The sequence below is a fragment of the Bombina bombina genome, chromosome 3 (genome assembly GCF_027579735.1).
Source record: "Bombina bombina isolate aBomBom1 chromosome 3, aBomBom1.pri, whole genome shotgun sequence".
Lineage (NCBI taxonomy): Eukaryota > Metazoa > Chordata > Amphibia > Anura > Bombinatoridae > Bombina > Bombina bombina.
Genome location: NC_069501.1, coordinates 406,094,664 through 406,108,308, shown reverse-complemented (window position 1 = coordinate 406,108,308; position 13,645 = coordinate 406,094,664). Strand labels below are relative to the sequence as shown.

The window sequence follows — 13,645 nt, the reverse complement described above, 5'->3', positions numbered from 1 at the left end:
TGTCAATATGTTAGGAAAAATTGCGGCGTTTTTCAGTTATCTATTAGGGCTAATTAGGGACGCAGTTTGCTTTGAGAATTAGAGAAGTTACAATTTTCAGAGTTAAATTACATAAATATGAAAGTATACTGCACTTGTTTTACTAAACATTTTTTTTATATATATATATATATAAAAATACATAAATCCGTGTTCACTGTCCCTTTAACCGTGTCATTGGCTGCATATATAGTTTTAATTTAAGTGATATCATGAATGCAGCTTATATATGAAGCCCCAAAATGACTGAGCAAACGCATATAGGATAATCTGTGTTCAAAGGTTTAGGAAAGGACTATCAGAAGCAAAACAGGGTTCCAGAGGCATATGAAAAATAGTTCAATAAAAAAAAAGGATATATATGACAAAGGAAATAAACAAACAACATACTCTTTCATGTTTTATCATAACGGTTACTATTCAAAGTGTTACAATGCAAACGTTGCTTAAAGGGATATGAAATCCAAAATTTTTCTTTCACAATTCAGATAGAGCGTGCACGTGCAATTTTAAACAACCAATTTATTTTTATTATAAAATGTATTTTCTTTTTTTCTTGTTATCTTTTGTTGAAAAGCAGGGATGTAAGCTCACGAGTGTGCACGTGTCTGAAGCTATATGGCTGCTGTTTTGCAAGAATGTTATTCATTTTCAAAAGCATTAGATGGCAGCACTATTTCCTGTCATGTAGTGTTCCAGATGCCTACCTAGGTATCTTCAACAAAGAATACAGTAGGAACAAAGCAAATTGGAAACCTTTTTGTATTAAATTGTATGTTCTGTCAATTTGGGGTTTCATACCCTTTAAAAAGCCTTGTTATGCGGTTCGGGGACAGACCTCTTTGAAAAGCCTTGATTGTGTTTATCTCTTTGCTGTGTGGCCCATAACAGACAGATATAAAATGAGCTTGTGCACAGGCAATCACTGTACAGCTGCTAGCTGCACAAGTCTGCTCACTCAGTTTAGCTAATAACCACAAAAGTTGGCCACAGTTTGTCCTTTACAAATATGAGGAACTAACCTCCAAAACATGACCCTTTAGAAAGACAAATATTTGCCAGGAAAATCAACACTTTGCACAATGGCCATTGCCATTTAGATAGAAATAGATAAAAGCAGCCGATTGTAGTATCAAAGATTCAGGTAAAACGTGTTCTAATGCAAAAGCGAATTGAGTTATTAGTAAACGTGCGCATTTATGGATTAGTTTCACAAATTAATGCCTCAGTATGGTCTCAGGCAGCAGCTTTGGCCTATTTTTGGAACCGGATTAATTTGCGTGAAAATGCACTCACACAAATACTGAGAACAGCAGAATACCGTGGTCATATGGGCATCTGTTTGTTAAAAGAATGCACATGCCTAGTTAGTCGCCATTTGTAATGACTAGATGTTTCATAGATGGGTTTTCTATGGTTATTTTATTTGCAAAGAGCCGTGTAGTTCCACTATGGGACAGTATGACATGACATTTTAGGTCTATTCTCTATATCACTTTATAAAAATTGTGCAATGATTTTTCTGTGTAATCACCCAACTCAGAAATCTGTAGCAAGTTTTAAATTTGCCAAATCTACCATGTAATGTGGTTTTGTCACATTAAATAGATAAAGTCAAAATTGACCTTTCTTATTTCAGACAGATCATGCATTTACTTTTATCATCAAATTTGCTTTGTTCTCTTGGTATTCTTTGTTGAGTTCTAAACCTAGGCAGACTCATATGCTAATTTCTAAGCTCTTGAAGACCTCATTTTATCTCAGTGCATTTTGAGTGTTTTTCACAGTTAGACAGTAGTAGTTCATGTGTGTTATATAGATAACATTGTCCTCATTCCTGTTTATGAGTCACTGAGTCAGCACCGATTGGCTAAAATATAAGTCTTTTAAAAGAGCTGCGATAAGGGGGCAGTCTGCAGAGGCTTAAATACAAGGTAATCACAGAGGTAAAAAGTATATTAATATAACCGTGTTGGTTATGCAAAACTGGGGAATGGGTAATAAAAAGGGATTATCTATCTTTTTAAGCAGTAAAAATATTCAAGTACACTGTACCTTTAACATAAAGGTTTATTTAGTAATAACATATTTCAAATGCTTTTGGGCCATCTTATTCTCTATTTGGGTCACCTTTTTTTTTTAATGGGATCAACTGGAGCTTTTTTGTAAGTATAGAGATTTGTATATGTTTAACTCTATTTACTTCAATCTTTTTTTCAGTCATTTACTATGTTAGTCTCAAAAATATTGAATGGACAGGTTAGAATTAGTGATGTCGCGAATAGTTCGCCAGTGAATAGTTCCCGGCGAACATAGCATGTTCGCTGCGGCGGGCGAACATATGCGATGTTCGATCCGCCCCCTATTCATCATCATTGAGTAAACTGACCCTCTACCTCACAGTCAGCAGACACATTACAGCCAATCAGCGGCAGACACTCCCTCCCAGACCCTCCCAGCTCCTGGACAGCATCCATTTTAGATTTATTTGGAAGCTGCATTCTTAGTGAGAGGAGGGACAGTGTAGCTGCTGCTGATTAAATAGGGAAATTGATAGATAGGCTAGTGTATTCAGTGTCCACTACAGTCCTAAAGGACGCATCTGATCTCTGCTGTAAGGACAGCACCCCAAAAAGCCCTTTTTAGGGCTAGAACATCAGTCTGTTTTTTGTTTGTTTGTTTTTCCTGTGTAATCTAATTGCAGTTGCCTGCCTGCCTGCCAAGCCACTTGCCCAGTGCCACCACTCATATCTGGTGTAACAGTAGTGTAAATTATAAAAAAAAAAAAAAAAAAAAAAAAAAAAAAAAAAAAAACCTGTCTGTGAAACATCATTCTGCTAATGTAATCTAATTGCAGTTGCCTGCTAGCGTGTGTGCCAGGCCCACTTGCCCAGTGCCACTACTCATATCTAAATAAATTTAAAAAAAAAAAAAAAACTTTTTTGACTGTGAAACATCAGTCTGCTAGTGTAATCTAATTGCAGTTGCCTGCCTGCCAGCGTGTGTGCCAGGCTCACAGCGTATACTGTGCCCACTTTCCCAGTGGCACCACTCATATCTTGTTTAATAGTAGTGTAAGTGTACATTTAAAAAAAAAATGACAGGCAGAGGCAGGCCACCCCGCAGGTGCCGTCGTGGTCATGGTGCTGGGATTCCCTTTGGCCCTAGAATAATGCCCAGTGTTCAGAGGCCACGTACCATGAACTCGAAAAGTTCTGAGGACATAGTTGACTTTTTAACACAGGACACCCAATCTTCTATAGCTTCCGCTCCGAACCTTGATGCACCATCCTCCTCCAGCTTATCTTCGGGCAGCACCTCTCAAGTTACCACTCGCCCGCCTGCCACCACCACCAACACTAGCACCACAGCCGCTTCACTTGATCTGTCAGAGGAGTTATTTACACATCAGTTGGAAGAAATGAGTGATGCGCAACCATTATTGCCAGAGGATGTAGATAACAGGGATATGTCTCAGTCAGGCAGCATTACACACATGGACATACGGTGTGATGATGATGATGATGATGATGATGTTGCACCCGCTGCGGGAGTTTGGTCTGTCACTGTGAAGGGGGCGTAACCCTTACACTACCTGATCGATACAACATCATACCTGATGTTTTAAAGCACGTTATTCCAAACAATTTAGGAATGTTAGGTGATTTATGCCCTTTATGGCTTAAAACCAGACTCTGCATCAACTATGTAATTTTCCATGGGAGTTTTGCCATGGATCCCCCTCCGGCACGCCACAGTCCAGGTGTTAGTCCCCTTGAAACAACTTTCCCATCACTATTGTGGCCAGAAAGAGTCCCTGTGGATTTTAAAATTTGCCTGCCCATTGAAGTCAATGGGGGTTCGCAAACTTTTGTGGGAGTTCGCGTTCGCAGTTCGCAAACCCAAATTTTTAGGTTTGCGACATCACTAGTTAGAATGTATTATGTTAAAAAGACATTAAAGACTTTTGCGATTGCGACATAAAAATATAAATAAAAAACAACTTTGCAATATACTTTTATTATTTATTTTGACTACTTTTTTGTGATTTAATTTTGATAATTGTGTTCTTTCCCGTTCCTTTTAAAAGTGAACTACACACATATACATATATACATATATACATATATATATATATATATATATATATATATATATATATATATATATATATATATATATATATATATATATATATATACACCAATTTTAAATAAACTTTCCAATTTATTTTTTATCTAATTTGTTTAGTTCCCTTTGTAGAAATAAATGCATAGGTAGGCTCAAGAGCTGCGGATTGGTAACTGCACATATATGTCTTTTGTCATTGGTTTTCAGCTAGCTCCCAGTTGTGCACTGCTGCTTCTTCAACAAACGATACCAAGAGAATTAAGCAAATTAGATAATAGAAGTAAACTGGAAAATTGTTTAAAATTTTATGAGCTATCTTAAATCGTGAAAGAAAAAAAATGGGGTTTTATGTCCCTTTAAAGAAATATGAAACCCAGAAATTATCTTTTATGATTCAGACAGAATACAATTTAAAAAAAAAATATTCTAATTTACTTCCGTTATCAAATTTGCTTCGTTCCCATGATATTATTTGTTGAAGAGATACCTAGGTAGGCATCTGGAGCACTATATCTTGGATAAAATTCTTGCAAAATAGCTGCAATATAGTGCTTCATACACGTGCATGTTCATTAGAGACATGAAACCCAACTTTTTCTTTCATGATTAAGATAGAGAATTTACTCAATTATCAAATTGTCTTTGTTCTCTTGTTATTCTTTTTTAAGAGCTATGTAGATAGGTAGTGTGCACATTTCTGTAGCACTACATGACAGGAAATGGTGCTGCCATCTAGTGCTCTTGAGAATGTATAACACTGTTACAAAACTGCTGTCATATAGTGCTGCAGACACATGCACACTCCTTAGCTTACCTTCCTGCTTTTCAACAAAGGATAACAAGATAATTAAGCAAATCTGATAACAGAAGTAAATTGAAAAGTTGTTTAAAAGTTGTATGTTCTATCTAAATCCTAAATGAAAAAAAATGTGGGTTTTATGTCACTTTAGCTTACGTTCCTGCTTTTCAACAAAGGATACCAAGAGAAAAAAGAAAATATGACGTAAATTAGAAAGTGGTTATAAATTGCAAGTCTAAATCATTAAAGAAATAAATTGTGTTTTATGTCCCTTTAAACTAGTATTTTACTTTACTGTGAAAAAGGAGATTTAAAAAAAAAAAAAAAAAAAAAAAAAAAGAGTTATAAATAGCACATTCCCTGAAGATCAAGGTTTTTATGTTTGCAAAAGAATAAGCAAGTTGGCAGCTTGTGTGCACCTTTCTATAGCGAGTTTCAGGGGCATTTCTAGCTTTTGAAGAAATCCAGTGATTAGGCCTCTATATCAGGCCTTTGGGCAGCAATGATTATTTGTCACATGCTCATGCACACGGATGTACAGATTATCTATTACATTTCAGATATAGAATTCTGAGAAAACAGATAAGTCACATACACTAAATCATATTGGACGTTACCCTCCTTGTCAGGATACAATCTGTCATTTTATTTAAAGGTGTAATTCCAAAGAAAAGGCACTGTGTAAGAAGGAAATTTTAAAATGAATAAATATAATTCCACACAAAAAAATTATAAGGTTAATCGACCACAACAAGCGACAGTGCAATCCATTAGAAAATATCACCCCAGGTTGCTGTGGTCATTCAAGGCTATTCTCCAACCCTGAACACCAACTTTAAAGGGACAGTCTACACCAGAATTTTTATTGTTTTAAAAGATAGATAATCCCTTTATTACCCATTCCCCAGTTTTGCATAACCAACACAGTTATATAAATACACTTTTAACCTCTGTGATTATCTTGTATCTAAGCCTCTGCAAACTGTCCCTTTTTTCAGTTCTTTTGACAGACTTGCAGTCTAGCCAATCAGTGCCTGCCCCCAGATAACTTCTCGTGCACGAGCACAGTGTTATCTATATGAAATACGTGAACTAACACCCTCTAGTGGTGAAAAACTGTTAAAATGCAATCTGAAAGAGGTGGGCTTCAAGGTCTAAGAAATTAGCATATGAACCTCCTAGGTTAAGCTTTCAACTAAGAATACCAAGAGAACAAAGCAAAATTGGTGATAAAAGTAAATTAGAAAATTATTTAAAATTACATGCTCTATCTGAATCATGAAAGTTTATTTTGGCCTAGACTGTCCCTTTAAGAAAATTCACCCAGCTCATAAACTTGTAAAGATTCCAGGTTTGTACAACACAAATACAGGGTCAGAAGACAAGACATTCAATAAAGTTCAGTCAAACGTCGATTTGCATACAGAAAGAAGAGTGCAATTATCTTATCTGAACCTACAATAATCTTATGTTTGGTAGACATCACCAGAGGATAAGTGACTATAATCAATCAGGCTTATCTAAAATATTACCAGTTAAAAAAAAAAAAAAAAAAACACAATTTAAAAGGGCCATTTATAATAAAAAAAAATACATACTCTAATCCGTTAGAGAATGTAATTTTAAGACTAGCAATCCTGCACCTCTATGTGTTAAGGGGTTAAACACACAGTTGAAGTACTGCTCAGGAGCCCACAGAGCACTGATGGTCCCCAAGCAGAAACTGACGCTGATCCAATAACCAGCACTAGTCGCATGACGCAGATGTGTAACTAATGCTGCTGATTGGATCAGAATTAGAGTATGTATTTTTTTGACTATAAAGGCCCTTTAACTTCTAAGTTTGATTTATAAACATTAGAAAACGCAAAAATCACCGGCTTCCTCGTTATCCCCAAACCTAAAGTTTATCTCCGTGTTCATTTCCAAAGTGTTGTAAATCATTTTGCGGAATCTGGTCAGCAACTATGCAAACAGAGTAATTTAAGTTTTTTTTTTTTTTTTTTTTTAAATAATAGGTTTGTATATCCATGAAAGTGCAGTTTTAGTTAATGTAATCCCATAAAGCTTTAGCAGAATTAATAGCACAGGTTGCAAAGATAAAGGAAGCTGATAAAAGGGAGTCATTTCTTTTAACTATTATAATAGCAAGGCACGTGTAAGATCATGAGGTTGTCACTCTGTAGCAACAAAGGCAGGATCAGCTATATGAATTAGATGAAAAAGACGTGAAGAGGTTAAGTGTTGCAACACATTACATACCTGTGACAGGGAGCAGAGTTCTTTTTAGCTAATATTTAAACCCCAATGCAGCAAATCAGTGTAGTGAAAGCAAACACTGTCTGCTTCCTACTGCCATTAATATGAGCCGAGCAGAAATGAGAAGTGATTGTAATGGGACTTAAAAAAATTGTGGTGACACTTCCTTTCCTGTATGGGCGGGGGAGGCTTATTATTTTTAATTTCTTACAACAGAGTGGAATTTTTCACTATGTTAAAGAACCAAAAGTAGAGAAAAAAAAAAATTAAAATGTCAATCACACCTAAAAGTATTGATCAATTTTCAGTGAATCAAACTACAAAAAAAAAAAATCACAATTAAGGGTCAGATCGCAAGTGAAGTGTTATTTAAAAGGGACACTGAACCCACATTTTTTCTTCCGTGATTCAGATAGAGCATGCAATTTTAAGCAACTTTCTAATTTACTAGTATTATCAATTTTTCTTTATTCTCTTGCTATCTTTATTTGAAAAAGAAGGCATCTAAGCTTTTTTTGGTTCAGAACTTTAGACAGTACTTTTTTTATTGGTGGATGAATTTATCAGCAAGAACTACCCAGGTTGTTCACCAAAAAAGGGCCGGCATCTAAACTTACATTCTTGCATTTCAAATAAAGATACCAAGAGAATGAAGAAAATTTGATAATAGGAGTAAATTAGAAAGTTGGTTAAAATGTCATGCTCTATCTGAATCACAAAAGAAAAAAATGTTGGGTTTAGTGTCCCTTTAGCGCTCCCTGCGCTAGAAGTAAGCTTTTTGAGCCTTGGGTTGCACTTGTATTACAAGTTAAAAAGTAAACTGTTTTTGCTTGCACGCTAAACCCGCCAAGTCAATATTTCTACATATATCTGTGTGTGTATATCTATAACACACACACACACTGGATGGGGTCAAGCACTCACGTCACTTATGCTATGTCCGGTGCCCTGGGTGTAATCCTGACAATGCACATACAGTTTTCCAAGAAAAAGGCACACTAACAGGGGATTAAGCGAATACGGTTTTAATACCCACAATGAGTTAAGTTTTCAGGTCACCCCCCGTCTTCAGACCACAGGAGTATTAAAACGTTACTCCTTGTGGTTATTAAAACCCTACTCACTTAAGCCCTGTGAGTGTATGTGTATGTGTGTGTGTGTATATATGTGTGTGATATATATATATATATATATATATATATATTTTATTATATCTTTTCATGTGAAAACACTAAAGAAATGACACTTTGCTACAATGTAAAGTAGTGAGTGCACAGCTTGTATAACAGTGTACATTTTCTGTCCCCTCAAAATAGCTAAAGGTACAGCCATTAATGTCTAAACCGTTAGCAACAAAAGTGAGTACACCCCTAAGTGGAAATGTCCAAATTGGGCCCAAAAATGTCAATATTTTGTATGGCCACCATTATTTTCCAGCACTGCCTTAACCCTCTTGGGCATGGAGTTCACCAGAGCTTCACAGGTTGCCACTGGAGTCCTCCTCCATGACGACATCACAGAGCTGGTGGATGTTAGAGACCTTGCGCTCCCCCACCTTCCATTTGAAGATGCCCCACAGATGATAAATAGGGCTTAGGTCTGGAGACATGCTTTCCCAGTCCATAACCTATACCCTCAGCTTCTTTAGCAAGGCAGTGGTCATCTTGGAGATGTGTTTGGAGTCGGTATCATGTTGGAATACTGCCCTGCGGCCCAGTCTCTGAAGGGAGGGTATCATGCTCTGCTTCAGTATGTCACAGTACATGTTGACATTCATGGTTACCTCAATGAACTGTAGCTCCCCAGTGCTGGCAGAACTCATGCAGGCCCAGACCATGACACTCCCACCACCATTCTTGTCTGTAGGCAAGACACACTTGTCTTTGTACTCCTGACCTGGTTGCCGCCACACACGCTTGACACCATCTGAACTAAATCAGTTTATCTTGGTCTCATCGGACCACAGGACATGGTTCCAGTAATCCATTTCCTTAGTCTGCTTGTCTTCAGCAAACTATTTGCGGCTTTCCTGTGCATCATCTTTAGAAGAGGCTTCCTTCTGGGACAACAGCCATGAAGACCAATTTGATGCAGTGTGCGGCATATGGTCTGAGCACTGACAGGCTGACCCCCCCACCCCTTCAACCTTTAGAGCAATGCTGGCAGCACTCATATGTCTATTTCCCAAAGACAACCTCTGGATAAGACTCTGAGCACATACACTCAACGTCTTTAGTCGACCATGGTGAGGCCTGTTCTGAGTGGAACCTGTCCTGTGAAACTGCTGTATGGTTTTGTCCACCGTGCTGCAGCTCAGTTTATAGCCTAGGCCATCTTTATGTAGAGCAACAATTCTTTTTTTCAGATCCTCAGAGAGTTCTTTGCCATGAGGTGCCATGTTGAACTTCCAGTGACCAGTATGAGAGAGTGTGAGAGCGATAACACCAAATTTAAAACACCTGCTCCCCATTCACACCTGAGACCTTGTAACACTAATGAGTCACATGACACCGGGGAGGGAAAATAGCTAATTGGGCCCAATTTGGACATTTCCACTTAGGGGTGTACTCACTTTTGTTGCCAATGGTTTAGACATTAATGGCTGTGTGTTGAGTTATTTTGAGGGGACAGCAAATTGACACTGTTATACAGGCTGTACACTCACTACTTTACATTGTAGCAAAGTGTAATTTCTTCAGTGTTGTCACATGAAAAGATATAATACAATATTTACAAAAATGTTAAAGGGTGTACTCACTTTTGTGAGATACTGTAATATATATATTTTATTTATAAATACTTAGAACATATTCTGCTATGTGCTGAATATTGGAATGTCAAATATTAACAGTAAGTACAGAGTATAACAATTTATTAAAAAGGAATATTGCATAAATATGCTTTAACATGTTTTCCTCTACTTGACTGCACAGGGCTCCAATGCACTTCTATACATACACACACACACACACTCAGAGATGTATATGTATGTATCTCAAAGTTTAAAAAAAAACAAAAAAATAAAAAAAAAAAAACACGCAAGCAAAGAGGTGTTTAACACCTGAGACCTCATATGTTTGAGCCCTAATAACTTTTTCGCGCATTTTTTCAAATATTTTTTATCATATAGTGTTATTATGAGTGTAACTGTAAATATTTAACCAGAACTCTGAGGTCCTGCTAACCCGACGCACGTTGACTTCCAATTGCGCTCAAGTGATTGCGTTTACTTTTAACACAAGCAATAAACCCGACACAAACAAACCCCTTTTCACTTGCGCATAACTGCTGAAGTGTCACTTGTAATCTGGCCCGGGCCTAAATATTTAAAGCAACCCTAAACAAATTGAGATTGTATCATAAATTGTTTAATTAGGTGTAGTTAAACAACTTTGCATTATACTTTCATTATTTGCACCCTTATCCTGTAATTCAAATTTTCCCCTGAATTTCAGTCAAGTAACGGGTGCTGCCATTTTGGTCAGGTTTTCCTTATTTCTTCAAGACAATTAGGGATATAAGTGTGTAAATAATGGCTGTGTGGAGGCCGTATGAGATTATAGCAACGTTAAAGGGGCTTTAAATCTTGATAAATAAAATTACTATTTGTATGTTCCACACAGCTATTGTTTGCATACTTTATCTGGCCCTAATTGACCTCAGCAGAAGAATAAAAGGTCTCAAAATGGCAGTGCCCATTACTTTAGAAAAGTACTTTAATGAAACTAAAGCTTTACACTTATTTCTTTTATATATATATATATATATATATATATATATATATATATATATATATATATATATATATATATATATATATATATATATATATATATATATAATATTTTGCTTTGGATACAGCATTATATCTAGCATTTATTTAGCGTTTAAAGGGACACTGAACCCACATTTTTTCTTTTGTGATTTAGATAGAGCATGAAATTTTAAGCAACGTTCTAATTTACTCCTATTATCACATTTTCTTTATTCTCTTGGTATCTTTATTTGAAATGCAAGAATGTAAGTTTAGATGCCGGCCCATTTTTTGTGAACAACCTGGGTTGACCTTGCTGATTGGTGGATAAATTAATCCACCAATAAAAAAGTGCTGTCCAGAGTACTGAACCAAGAAAAAAAGCTTAGATGCCTTCTTTTTTAAATAAAGATAGCAAGAGAACGAAGAAAATTTGATAATAGGAGTCAAATAGAAAGTTGCATGCTCTATCTGAATCACGAAATAAAAAAATTGGGTTCAGTGTCCCTTTAATGTCCCTTTATAGAATGAGCTCCTTCATGGACCAGTAAATAAATTCTATTGCAAGTTCCACTTGTTATAGATTTATTGTGTCCTACACCCATATTCACAATATTTCTACCTTGTGACAACACCATGAATCTATATAAATACAAGGGTCTTGCCCGTTAATATTAAAAAATATTTCAGACATCTCCTGTTGCCCCCTGCACATTACTTGCTTTTAAATCACTGTCCTGTATAAGGGACATTGAAAAGCAAAAAATACATGCTCTAATTTGCTAAAACATTTAAGTTGTTGACCCTATCTTACTATATGTTAATCCCTGCAAAATGGTTAAACACATAGGTAAATTCCTGCTATAGGTCTGCAAGCAGATTGGCAAATGAATCAAGAGCACCAATCACCGGCTTGTTCCTAATTTCAGCCTGCTATGCTTGTAGCTCCAGAGGGGTAGTTATATATGTGTTTAACCCCTTTCCATAGGTCAAAAATATAGTAGATTAGAATCAGTAGTGCAAAAAAGACGGTCTAATGAACATATAACCAGCAACAATGTGCTGGTGCAAAATATCTGCTTAGAAGATGATTTATATGCATCTAAAACTTTAATTGGAAAAGTTTTCCTTATCTTATGAAACAAATCTCCTACACTGATCAAGAAATTGTTTTGTTGTATTTTGCAGCTTCGTGGATCAGAATCTGCTGGATGGGCTTTTTGATTAAAAAATATAATATAGTTTAGCCATTACTAAAGGCGTAAGCACATCTCCTGATGAGCAGTGCACTTCTTTTACAGCGCTTAAAGGACCAGTCAACACAGTAGATTTGCATAATTAACAAATGCAAGATAACAAGACAATGCAATAGCACTTAGTCTGAACTTCAAATGAGTAGTAGATATTTTTTTCTGACAATTTTAAAAGATAGGTCTTTTTCCACTCCCCCTGTACCATGTGACAGCCATCAGTCATTCACAAATGCATACACATACCATGTGACAGCCATCAGCCATTCACAAATGCATACACACTTATTCTTGCACGTGCTCAGTAGGAGCTGGTGATTCAAAAAGTTTAAATATAAAAGTAATGTGCACATTTTGTTAATGGAAGTAAATTGGAAAGTTGTTTAAAATGGCATGCTCTATCTGAATAATGAAAGTTTAATTTTGATTGAGTGTCCCTTTAAAGGGACAGTATACTGTAAAATTGTTTTTCCTTTAATGTGTTTCCGCTTACTTTTGTTACCAGCTGCAGAGTATAAAATGTATGAGATTTGCTTTATAGGGTTTATTTGTGTATATGAATTAGCCGATTTTGTGTTTTGAAGCCACAACCTAATAAAATGGGTTGAGCTTGTAGGTATAAGAAGATATAATCTAATTAACACATTGTGTACATATACCTGCTTCTTTATCTTATATCTGCCCATAAACCAATCACCAATATGTGGAGAGAACAATGAGAAATTAACGTTTTATTACCTTATCTCTTCTATACCCCACTGGGAGTGTAATTTCTTCTACTGGCTGTGTTAACACAGCTTGGCCTTGAGGCCAAAAACTTTCAGGATGGGTGGGGATACCACAGGCTAAAAAAAACTATTTCAAATGCCAATGCCAATATAAAGGGTAATGAAAATACTTGCAAATAATTTAATACACTCCAGCAGGTAAAGTGGATCATTGGCAACAAATTAAAGGGGAGAAAATGTTTGAGTAAACTGTCCCTTTAACATGGCTTGTGATTGGTGGATATGCACAAATGCCTAATGGTATTTGCTCATTGGTCACCTATAGACCGTTAGTGCATTGATGCTTTTGAGCTGACTTTAACTATATGTTTAACACATTTGCAAAAGTCAAACAAGTAGTTATGACAGCTATGCTGCAATAAAACTATCAAAATTAGAGCATTGTCTTATTGCACATTTATGTCCTTTTTAATTTTGACAAGGGGTTAAACACAGAGCTAAGTCAGCTTCAAAGAAGAAATGCACTAGTGGGACCTAACGTAACATATCTGGTGTGCCAAGCATATGTACGTAGCTACCAATCATTAGCTAGCTCCCAAGCAGTGCATTGCAGCTCCTGAGTCTACCTTGGTATGCAAAGTAAATTTGATAGAAGTAAACTGAATAGTCTCTTAAGATTGCATCT

The 13,645-nt window shown here is 36.2% G+C and overlaps 1 protein-coding gene across 2 annotated transcripts in view; it reads right to left on the bottom strand.

Moving 5' to 3' along the window:
• Positions 1-13,645, bottom strand: part of C3H1orf116 (chromosome 3 C1orf116 homolog) — a 60,242-nt gene that overhangs the window by 41,074 nt on the left and 5,523 nt on the right. Inside the window, exon 1 of one of the 2 annotated variants that reach the window (XM_053706587.1) lies at positions 5,565-5,719. The exons of the other annotated variant lie outside the window; for it this stretch is intronic. The gene's annotated coding sequence lies outside the window, so the exon portion shown is untranslated. Of the gene's footprint in view, positions 1-5,564; positions 5,720-13,645 lie in introns of those variants that run through there. 2 annotated transcript variants of the gene reach the window in all.